At 33.3% G+C, this 12,611-nt stretch overlaps 2 long non-coding RNA genes across 2 annotated transcripts; one reads left to right on the plus strand and one right to left on the minus strand.

Annotated features, from left to right (window-relative positions):
* Nucleotides 1-1,126: 1,126 nt before the first annotated feature.
* On the plus strand, nucleotides 1,127-1,996 carry LOC138136851 (uncharacterized). Its single transcript, XR_011161459.1, has 2 exons — nucleotides 1,127-1,599; nucleotides 1,660-1,996. It is a non-coding gene; the product is annotated as an uncharacterized lncRNA (long non-coding RNA).
* A 3,713-nt stretch (nucleotides 1,997-5,709) lies between these two features.
* Nucleotides 5,710-12,126, minus strand: LOC138130769 (uncharacterized). Its single transcript, XR_011159645.1, has 4 exons — nucleotides 11,904-12,126; nucleotides 11,724-11,850; nucleotides 7,330-11,674; nucleotides 5,710-7,276 (listed from the first exon to the last, which is right to left on the minus strand). It is a non-coding gene; the product is annotated as an uncharacterized lncRNA (long non-coding RNA).
* Between the last annotated feature and the right edge of the window lie 485 nt (nucleotides 12,127-12,611).

Raw genomic sequence — 12,611 nt, forward strand, 5'->3', positions numbered from 1 at the left:
TGTTTTTAGTTTAATTAAAGGTATGAACACACCATTACGATTTGAAAAATATATCAAAAATTAAACTATTAAACAACAAGTGTTTTATAGACGATTTAAAAATGGAGGTCGTAGTTTAAATCAGAGCGACCGCAAGGAGCGAGGATTTAATAGACCGAGATTTTTAAACTATGAAACAGGCGTTGTCTTCAAGATTTTTTCTAACACTAACATCTTATCAGAAATTTTAATAAATTCAGAAATTATTCGAGGCGCGTCACAATACACAAAATGCAAAGGTTGCCGTGGGTACTATGGTAATAATATCAACAAATTTGGAAAAAAACAATTTTCATCGTTGAAATGTGCCAAAACATTCCAGAAGAAATGAGGGGCAATTTGTTACCAATGTAGTCTAAAAGTGCATACGAAAAGATATATGTTTCGTTTCAAGGCCGGAACAATAAAACCGAGGTCACGGAAGATGTCATTTTGGCTTTTCTTGATATGGGGTAAGTGTGTAGAACTTCATTAAAAGTTAATTCACATTACGGCAAGAATCATTTGAAGAAAATGTAAAGATTGTCAGTTTTCGATGACCGGGCACTTGCATTGAATGAAACAGCAAAAGTTAAAGAAGAAGATGTTAGGAACAAGAGCACGAAGCTAATGTGGCAGTTCCAATTCAATAATTGTAGATTTCACTTTTGTCCTAATTAGTGTAAAAATGATTAATAAAATGTTACTTGAATAATATGTGTGAGCGTATTTTATGACTCTATAAGATACGTTGCTATTGACGACGTGAAAAGCGTATTTTATGGGAAACATAAGGTGTGAGCTCAAATGCACCATAGAAACAGTATAAGATATTAGTGTTAGAAAAAAATTATAAATTACTCGTAACCAGATTGACAGACATGTTATTACAATATATTTTTTATAAGCATTGTAGCTAATACCTGTTCACGTTGGAATGAACATTAGTGGTGCAAATCACACACATTTGGCATTAACTTTCATATGAGTTGTCATAAGTAACAGGTCAGTCATTTGTACCACAGTTGTTTTTTCCAACGTGAACAGATATTAGCTCGGCTAAACACGGGTGGATTCCGCTGAACAGTAGTAGTATATTAAGTATAAAGAACGGTAATGACAATGTACCGATCGAAGACAATTGTTTGGAGGAGTAGCGCAGCGACGACTCCAAATATTGTCTGAGGTCGGTACATTGTCATTAACGTTCGTGATGCTTATGAGGTTTTCTGCGCGATTGAATATTTATTACAAAACATTCCTAACTAGAATACAATGCGATACGACTTTCTTTACATTGTGTTGCCATAATGTCGATTTTTGTATCGCGTTTCTAAGGCAATCTGCCAACAGTTACCGCCATTGCAGTAAAATGAGTGATCTTAGTGATTCCGAAAACTGTAGAAGAAACTTGGAATGTGGGGTGCGTTCAGCCCCGATTTCCTCGAAGTTCAGCTACATTGAAGATTGTGTCGAAAACAAGATTCAATTTACAAGAAAAACTCCTCACGGCGCCACAACTAAAGAATTTTTGAAATCGACGACTTCAATGTGTTATCAAGAAGACAAGGAAAAGACGGGGTATGAAAATTTTGACAATACAAATGTCGCGGCAAATCCGCTAATATTATTTTATTGCAGCGGCAAGGAATGCCGACTACAAGAGCCGTGTTAGTTTCCAGAAAGTGGTAACATCTTGTCTTCAACTTCTATCTACATAAATGAAGAATTTTCGAAACCAACGACCTCAATGTGTAATCAAGAAGACAAGGAAAATGCGGGGTATGAAAATGTTGACAATGCCAATGTCGCGGCAAGTTTGCTAATGCTATTTCATTGCAGCGGCAAGGAAAGCCGCCTACAAGAGATTTATGAGTTTCCAGAAAGTACCCCCACAACTTGCCTTCAACTTCTGTCTACATAAAATTTATTATAATAATCTATTAATTTTGAATAAACTTTACTTACCGTTCTAGAACATCAAAAATTACTTACCGTCCAGTTTATCGTTAGGAACGAGTAAACAGAGCTTACCGTCTTCGAAACAGACGTGGTAAACAAGCAAATAGAGTACCTACAATCGGGCAAAAAAGTAAGGAATGCTGTTTTTTCATAGATAGATTCAGAAGAGATATAAATTTACATGAACGGAGTCAGGGCTATCGCTATTATTAATTACCAAAATAAAAAATAATGCACTACCACTTTCAAGTCAGGGGTTCTTTGTACACTATATTTGCACTTTTTCCATGTGGAACAAGTTAGAATAGATGACCACTGTGACTCATTGTACTACAGGGTTATTCTAAATGATTGTAGTCGAAGTAGGCCAAGCCCATGTTATTACATTTTTGCCGCTTTCATGTGAACTGTCAGTTTTGTCGCTGTCATTGTCATTTTTTAGGGGAAAAGTGCGGTAATGAGGATTTTGTTTATTATTTTTCAATTAACGATTGAATCGAAAAATATTGAGTTGTTTTGCACCCAATTTAACTCCCGTGTGTGAATGGTGTGTACTCACTTATTCACATCATCTTGATGTTTTTTTATGTGGAGCGGCAACCCTAAATTTTACGTTCAGTTTTCATGCCTACTTCGACTACAATCATTTAGAATAACCCTGTACAAGTAACGCAAAACTGTTCATGAGAAAATTAGTTTTAACGTAGGTCAAGATATGTATTTTATTTCAATCTTTAATCATAGAAAAAAACAAAACATACCTAGTAAAGACAAAACTAAAGTACTATGCAGGGTGTTTTCGAAGTTGAGGCGTTCCTTGTAACTATACATTATTCTTAAGATTTTTAGCCTAAATCTTCTTAGTAAAATGTTTGTATTAACGGAGATAATTGACTGTATATTTTTATCGTTTTCTAAAATTTTGAGTCCGGTTCTGTCTATTTCTCCGCTGTAGGTACTAGATTAATAACTGACGTGACCCAGGATGGTGTCTTTCTGAAAATCGCTCTGCGTATTCTCTGGACGCCGCAGCTGCATTCTGACAACGTGATAACGTGGCCCACACATTAGCAACATAATCTAATTAAATGACAACTCTGACAGTATTTTTGATTAACGTCCATGCTCATTTGATTTTTTTAATCAATTCTAATTTCTAACAAATTAGCGCAAATTTGATCAGGACCGGTTTCAAATATTTATTTTATCTTCATTGCTGTACACATTTTACTAAGGTGATTTTGGCTAAAACTCTTAGAACAACGCATACTATCACATGTTAAAAGGAACGCCTCAACTTCGTAAACACCCTGTATAAGAGAAAGTAGGCTCGGTCCTGGTTCCTAGGGGAGCTTTTGAGAGTTAGATTTTGTGTTGGCAGCATCTACTGTCATAGGTACTGTCTACTATCAAACGTCAACTATCTGTCAATCCGGTCAAGCGCCAAAATCAAAGCAGCAAAAATGATCGACGAAATCGTTGATTGCACGGCACCTAATTGTTCTGTCAGATCAGAAACTTGTATAAAAATGTTTCGGTTCCCAAAAGATGCGTCACGCATCCAAAATATAGGGTTATTATAAAAGATTGTAGTCCAAGTAGGCGTAAAAACTGAATGAAAAATTTATGGATGCCGCTCCATATAAAAAACATCAAAATGGATTGAACCATATGAACTTTAAAGTTCACTTTGATAACAAATCCCGTCTTGATGGATTTTAGTCACTGTTACTCACGGTATTAAAACGTTGGAACAATCTCTTTAAACGAATCTTCACTGTTGTGGTTAATAATTCGAAGAATTTTTTGAAGGTAAACATAACCTCCTAATGTCAAGAATAATAATCTACTTCGTATCATTTTCGTATTGAACTATGGAACGGCAAAAGAAAAAATTTCATTTGTTTTCATGGGCTCTTTGACTACAAACATTTATAATAACCCTGTATCTGCCTGCCAGGAGACGCCCGGCGCGTTCCCTCGTCGAATAATATAGTTATTTATGATGTAAGTGTTAAAAGTGAGATTTTATTTTGTAAGTGGGGTAGATTGGGAAACGAGCGCAGCGAGTTGACCAACCCCACGAACAAAATAAAATCACTTTTAACACGACAATCATACATCTATTTTTTATACAACTGGTTTGCATTGCATTAAAAAACCCAGTCGTATTTTTGATGTTTATTTTAATTTCTGCGTCAAAACGTCAAAAAAGTTTTCATTACGTTTTGTAAAACACTTTCAATTCCACATTATTGCATTCGTAAACATGGAATGTAAAGAAAACGACGTTAATGATGCCGATATCGACGACAGATTTCCCGCAGATACTGAAAAAGCGGCAAATAGAGCCACTTTAACATTTAGAAATAAATAAAAAATAACTAGTGTTAAAAGTTTTTTTTTTACTAGTGTTAAAAATACTTTTTTCTACTTCCTTCTCTAAAGTGTCACATTTTGCACGGACAAATAGTGTACAAACCGTCACTTTAAAAACGATTGTTCATTAGTCACAACTTGCTGTCCATTCGGGCGTTTTCGGGATATTAAACACGCTCGAAGTTTCTTTAAACACGGCTTGAATTTTTTGGACATATTTAGCTCTAGATCAAGTTGGTATTTTGACGTTTATCAGTTTCGCATCCGGCGTGAAAGAAAACGTCATTGCAGTGGAATAATTCGTTGTATTTTTCAAATATGGACCTGAAGCCACCAACAGTTTGTATCCTGAGAAATATATATATTCCTATTTAGTTTGTATGTTTAAATTAACGTTTAATAAAAAAGTTGCTTGTTTCGCTTGTGTGTTCCATTTGTTAATTTAGTCGTAGAAAAAGTATAGTATTCAACTCGTTTATAAACTTCTCTAGACACTTGTTTATTAAACACTCGCTCCGCTACGCTTCGCTCGTGCCTAACATAAAACGCGTGTCTAAAGTGCCGTTTATAAATCTTGTTGCATAATATACTATTAACACGGTAAGTTATAAAGAGCAATTTTTAATCAAATTAGCTTCCACTAAAAACGTCACTTTTAATGTCAGTTGTATAAAAAAATTATTTTCTCGAAAAGTATACCGACTACTGACTAAATTCTTTTTTAAAAAACTTTTACAATATCTTAGTTACATTTGACTCGCTGCATGTGTATCGAAATTTTCAACATTTCACATAGGTCCCAGCAGAGTGAAGTTTACGATGCGCATTTTTGATTAATCTAAATTTATTAATTATTTTTTCAAAACTATCGATATTTGCGAAATTTCCGATTCACTATTGGAAGCGCTGTACTTTTTACTACAAATATACAGAAAACCATAATTATAGCTTCAATAGTTGAATTAACACAGCGTTAAATGTTAGGAGAAACGTAGTATTTCGGACTACACCTCAACTACGTATAAAGGCCTTATGCCCTAAAATGTCCTCTACAAGATAGTATAGGTCTCATTTAGTTATAATCACCTGCCCTCAGAAATAAGCGAGCTAGATATGTGATTTTGTTCGATACCTCCCTTGAAAGTGGGTCTGTATCCATGGTTACCAGTGGGTGAACGTTTCACCTTCGCTCATTCTCTTTCACTCACGTACTTTCGCTCACGCACTTTCGCTCACGCATAATTGAAATTCGATTTTATGAAAAAGAATTTGTATATTGAAAATAATTACATACCAATAGTAACTAAACATTATTCACGTTGAGTTGAACATTTTAAGGTCAAATAATTTTATTTTTGGCTCTGTAATTATGTTTTGTAAATAGTGACATGCGGCTAACCAACATAATGCGATTTAGCAATGCTCAATCTAACGTGAACGGTATTTACCTGCATGTCACTATTTGCAAAATTATTTGACCTTGAAATGTTCATTTCAACATGAATAACGTATACAGTGCGTTTTTTTTTAAGATTGGCCATAGGGTTTTACATGCTAATTTTTCAACCCCCTGTTAACTTTTATTTTTGTGAAAATTACAAAACCTAGCGCTCTTTTTAGATTAAACAATAATATTATCTAGTTCTATAGTCTTGGCCAAAGCCAAATAACCACCAACACTGCATTCTACCAAAAAAATCAACGGGCAACGTTGTACACTTAGATTTGATTGGTCTAGCATCCTAGTAATATCAAAATCGCCATTGTACACTTAGTGTAATTTTGTTTTCACTAACATAATTCAACAGGTGGTGGTTATTTGGGTTTGGCACGGCCTATAGTCATTTACTTCATTTTGTAATACCTAGATGGTTGTAATAGACAATTTACAAATAAAATGTTATTTGCAAAAAATAGTGTGAACATTAATATTTTACATTTAATAACAATGGATTCATTATTTCTGTTAGAACAAGGTTCTTTACTTTAATAAAAATTAAATGAAATATTTAAAATGGCCTCCAGAGGGAGTTAAGCAATCACACAATCAATTAATTACATATCAAAATTACAAATGTCAGGTGAAATTTTAGCCTACTGAAAATTTAAAATTGGAGCAAACGGAATTCAAAAATAGTTATTTATTATACGAGTTTTATAAGACACCATTTTGTCGCACGCGTTTTTTAGAGCACGAGGGGCACAGCGACGAGTGCTATACTATAAGCAAACAAGTGCGACAAAATGGCTTATAAAACAAGTATAATACAATATGTTTTCTATTTTGCCCCTTAAATTTAAAAAAAAGTCCAAAAGATAATGCTAGGAAAATTATATTTGGCAAATATAAGGGTTGGTAAGGCTGGTAAATAGACGAACAATTGTAAGTTTTGAATTTAAAGTGTCGTGAAATGCAGTGGTCACCTAGTAACAACTCACTATGAGTCACTGCCAACATTAAAAATTTAAGTAAATGTTCCTGAAACCGCGTATCGAAAAGAGTTCCTTTTCGAAACCCGTTTGAGTGTTATGCTGACTGTGTTATAGGTGCAAAATAGAAAAATGTCTTTTCCTAACTTATTCCTTGCTTCTGGTTATTAAATTGAAATTGTTTCGATACATTATCATACCCCACAACTTTACTACCAAACTGGGTTGAATATTTTCATGAGGACAAAAGTTAACAGGGGGTTGAAAAATGTAGCATCTAAAACCCTATGGCCAGTCTTAAAAAAAATTCACTGTATACCTAACAATTCATCACTTTACATAATCCATCACAACGACAGCCACCGAATATGCCCATCATCAGTAGAACTTTCTGAAGTATCCACTCTTGGTCCGCCGCTTCCAGTAAAAACTTGCAAACATCGTTTCTTGAAAAAGTTGCAGCAAAAAGGAGGTGAGACTGCTGAACCTGTACCATTTATTATATTAAAACGACTAATAGCTTATTAAAAAACCTCTTACCTAGAGATGTCAACGTTTTGAAATACAAACAGTGTACTCTTCAACATTGAATATCACAACCGCGCTGATGCTGCTTTCGTCTTTTCCCTTGATCCATTTCTCGGTCTGCCATTGTGTAAATATTTCCAGTTCTTTCTGGTATCGTAATTTTGATTTCGTAGGCACCATTTGGTACTTCGCGGCACTTGCCTCTTCCAGGACGTCATCAGGAACATAGAATTCTTCGTCATCCATTTCCACAACGTGTACACAATGACTTTATTGACTTTACAAAACCTTGTTTATTTTGAATTTTATTTTTTTCCATAGCAACAGATCTCTCCGAAAATGTGATTTATACTTGATTTTATTTAAAATTTTGAATATAAAGTTACAGACTCATTTTGCAAGGAGGTATCTCAGGTATCCAACAAAACCAAATACAGCACTCGAGAGTGAGGCCGCTTTTGTTCACTTGAATTGCATTGTCCACTCCGCTGCGCGTCGTGGCCGAATATGCAATTCGCGTGAACAAAAGCTTTACCTTCCTCTCTCGTAGTGTAAATAACTAAAGGGTGTTCATTTAATATTCTGGTAGCATCACCTATGGAAATCTTTTATTTTAAAAAACGGATGTCGCAGCGTTAAAATATGACATAACCTCACTATAAAATAACAGCATGACTCGAATTATGATAAAAAAGTAACACAATTACAATTTTTTTTTTTTGAATTGACAGACAATGACGGCCAAAATTTTTTGGCCGGCATAGTACAATTGCAGGCAAAAAAAGTGGGACATCAAATTTGTGTCAGTTTTGAAAAATTCGATGTAGTTCAAGCTTTATTGTCATTTTTATTGACACTACTCCAGCTGACAGTTTAAAAATTTATTTTATACTCCTATTTTCCTTTTCCAAATGCCCTTTTCTTTTGATAAAGGTAGATTTTGATTGAGACTTTGCGTTAAATAAATATTCACTACGTGCTTACTTACAATCATTCCCTACAACCTACAATACTTAATGACAACGTCAATCAATTCAAAGTAGGGTTAGAATGAGATAAGGGTTATTTCACATTAAAAGTCAAGACAATGACGTTGATGTCCCACTTTTTTTGCCCGCAGTAGTACATACATTTTAATTGTATGCGTTAAAGAAAAACTAACGAAATATCTTCAGATCTCAACTATACAGGATTATTCACGAATAATAACGGGCCTTACAAACATTGCAACGCAACCGGTTATACATTTTCATCGCGTTCGTGGATCATTTATATAAACATAGTTGGTTTTAAACAAAATTATCTCTATAATAATTTATTATTAATTTTATTAAAGATTATTTTATAAATAACCAAAGATATTATTTAATGATTTCTTTTTAAACTATATTCTTCAGTATTACTAGGAATTAGTATGACGGATTACATTTGATGTTCAGAATTAACTTGATCCCCAAATCTAACAAACACTTTCTCAGAACTCTACGTTAATTAAATTACTTTGCGATCCAATTAAAATAAAGTCACGTTTGAGAATCGTTTGCAAATAGCAGTATCTCCAGAACGAATCCGGGAAGCGTTCTGGAATTCCACGCGCCTATTTAAATATCAATGAATATACGTGATGTCGGCAAGTGGACGCGCCGATACCTCATTAATTAAATAAAACATGTCTAAGTTAAATCCAATAGGGAATTAAGTATTTGTCAACAACTGAGATTATGTGACAAAAACAACCATTGCCAATGAAACCGAGACTATGCCAAATATGGAAAAACACTGAATACCGACATCGGCTGCTTAGACAGTAGATTAACCGAGTTCAAGTAATAAAACGCACGCGGTATCAAATGAAATCGCACATCTTCTGTAACCATATGTATTTCTTTTCATTTTTTTACTATAAATACTTGATTAATCTGTTGCATTAACAAAATAGGTATTTCGTGTAGGGGCAAAATTAGACTTAAATATCCGTCGTGAAGTATTATGTAAGTTCTTCCCATAACATAAGTCTATTTTACATACGTTATAACTTATAAGTTGTAATGTATATGTATATAATAATAAATTATATAAATTTACTCCTAGATTATTAATAGCTATTAAGACAACAAGTGTTTTATAGATGATTATAAAAATCGAGATCGTAGTTTAAATCCGAGCGACCGCAGGGAGCGAGGATTTAATAGATCGAGATTTTTAAACTATAAAACACGCGTTGTCTTCAAGATTTTTTCTAACACTAACATCTTATCAGAAATTTTAATAAATTCAGAAATTATTCGAGGCGCCTCACAATACATAAAATGCGGAGGTTGCCGTGGGTACTATGGTAATAATATCAACAAATTTGGAAAAAAACAATTTTCATCGTTGAAATGTGCCAAAACGTTCCAGAAGAAATAAGAAAAAAGGAGCAATTTGTTACCAAAGAAGTCTAAAAATGCATACGAAAAGGTGTATGTTTCGTTTCAAGGCCGGAACAATAAAAAAAGCATCACGGAGGTAACGGAAAATGTCATTTTGGCTTTTCTTGATATGGGGTAAGCGTATAGAACTTCATTAAAAGTTAATTCACACTACGGCAAGAATCATTTGAAGAAAATGTAAAGATTGCCATTTTCGATGGCCGGGCACTTGCATTGGATGAAACAGCAGAAGTTAAAGAAGAAGATGTTAGGAACAAGAGCACGAAGCTAATATGGCAGTTCCAATTCAATAATTGTACTTTTCACTTTTGTGATAATTACTGTATAAATGATGAATAAAATGTTACTTGAATGTGAGCGTATTTTATGACTCTATAAGATACGTTGCTATTGACGACGTGTCTTATAGAGGAAAGCGTATTTTATGGGAAACATAAGGTGTGAGCTCAAATGCACCATGGAAACAGTATAAGATATTAGTGTTAGAAAAAAATAATTTTAATAACACCACAAGAATGTATAGTAGTAGAGATAACAAAATTCAAATATTCAGAACTTGATTCTTCTGAAGATAGTGAAAATGTTTAATTCTTCACTGCATATTTAAATTAATATAATTATGTAGCTTGTATGGGGGGTGTTCATTTAAATTTCCGGTCAAAGTTGGCGTTGAAGAGTCGATTGTGAATGCGCCAGTCGTGTAAAAACACAAACAACTCAAAAACTGTGATAAGATTTAAACAGCTGATGCGTTCACAATCGAGTCTTCAGCGACAGCTTTGACCAGAAATTTAAATGAATACCGATACATTGTACATATTACATGTTAACTACACGTAAAAGTTTAATAAATATATTGAAAATCAAAATTAGAAAACGGCATTTGTAGTTTATTAAACAATAATAATGAGTGATACCTATTAGTCTTTTGTTGAACATTTTATCTTTATTTCAAATTACAGGAATTTGTGTGATGATTATTGTTCAGTTATGTTATTACGTCGTTATACATAATGCTTTGAAACAAGTTAAATATTTTTATTAGACTGGAGTTAATGGGCAAAGCAATATTAATAACAGTACAGTAGAACCATAGAAGTTGAATTTAATTGAAATCATTATGTTGCCGTAAACTTATTAAAACTATTTTGTGAGAGCAAGAAACAATATAAATAGTCTAATAAGATTTTATTTTATAGCAGGTTACTTCGTTGCGTGTTAGTAGATATTAAGAAAACACATAGTTGCTCGTGGGAAGTCACACCGTGTTGTTCTTCTGCATCTTCATTTATTGATTTAGACATAATCATTTCAGGTAATTGAACTTGACATTTTCAGTACAGGACAATACGTCTGTTAAATATTTTGCAAATAATAAATGCATAAGTATGCAGATTCTACAAAGTTTTAGGTTACGTCATCAGAAAAACCTTCATAACTGTAGCCATATTTGTTTTGTTTCACAAAAATTGTAAGTGTTAAAATTAATAGGACGGAATGAAAACGGAATACGACGTTATGATAATTCAAAAAATATATTTAGGTCCCTATGTAATGTTCAATTACTGTCTTTTTTAAGTATCAATATTTTTTGTAGATGGCTGTGAAGACCACACACGATTTCTAAGCAGCCACACTTTGTAAAACGACCATGTCCAAAACATTAAACAAACTTGACCTATAAAGAGACGGCCGAGATCTCTAAAAACTCTCAACCGTAGTTTTATTGTTTCTGTTCACAATTAATATAGGTATAAAGAAAAACATATAAAATAGGAGTGATTACTCAACTCATTATTTGTAAAAATTATTATTTGGTTTCATTTTCATCGTCACACTTTTTTTCGTAACAGCATTGAGGAAAAGGCTTTGACATATTACCCTGAACGATGTAGCAAGGTGGAAGAATAAGCACAGGAGCACATCTGCAAAAAAATTTCAACGATTGATCTAATAACTATTAAATTTGATTACGTAGTTAATTTAAGGCTCCTATCTTCTCGACACAAACTGATTGCGCACATGCCCTTAATTCGTTTGACCTCTAATTTTTCCATTGGTCCAATATCGTACTTTTCTCCAAAACAGTGACTTGTATAATCTAAAAGAAAAAATAATTGTATATTTAAAAACATACTAACGAATATTACTCACTTTTGTTAAAATTAAATTCTATAACCCCTATCCATCCTTGCACTTGTAAAAAAGGAAGGATTGCAAATATTACACTGAAAAACGTAACTTTCATTTTATTCGTTTGATATTCAGAAAACAACTAATATAGATCACTGTATGCCACGTATTTATTATAACCTTTTAATATTAGATAAGTAGGTACTATATTTGTTATTACTTTTATCAGTTTTAATTTAACACATCTTTGTTTAGGGTTATCAAGAAACTTAAAACATTTATGTTAAATTATGTACAGGGTTATTCACATAAGATGACGAGCCTGACCAGATAAAACTGCAACCCAAAATACACTTTACAAAGCATTCATTGTGTTTTGGTATTTAAAAATTAAATCATGAATCCAACTAGGTAAGTACTATTGGGGACAAAATACTTTGGTCGTCATTTTTCTGTCACTTCAAAACAAATTACTGTAAATCAAGCATTAACGTCAAGTCAATAGTGATGACAATTTCAAATTATTGACTTTTCTGTTGTCCAAAATATCGCACCATCCACTATTCAAAAATTTAGAATCATCTCCCTTGATTCTGGGGGATTGTCCATGGACCAAATTGCCTTGTGGAAACCTTTTCAATTTTTCCTACTTGGAATATCTCCTTCAGTTGTCCATTTTTTGGTATTTAACATTTTGCAATGATGAGTTTGATAGTGACAGTGTAAAAA

This window comes from Tenebrio molitor, chromosome 1, assembly GCF_963966145.1.
Source record: "Tenebrio molitor chromosome 1, icTenMoli1.1, whole genome shotgun sequence".
Taxonomy (NCBI): Eukaryota; Metazoa; Arthropoda; class Insecta; order Coleoptera; family Tenebrionidae; genus Tenebrio; species Tenebrio molitor.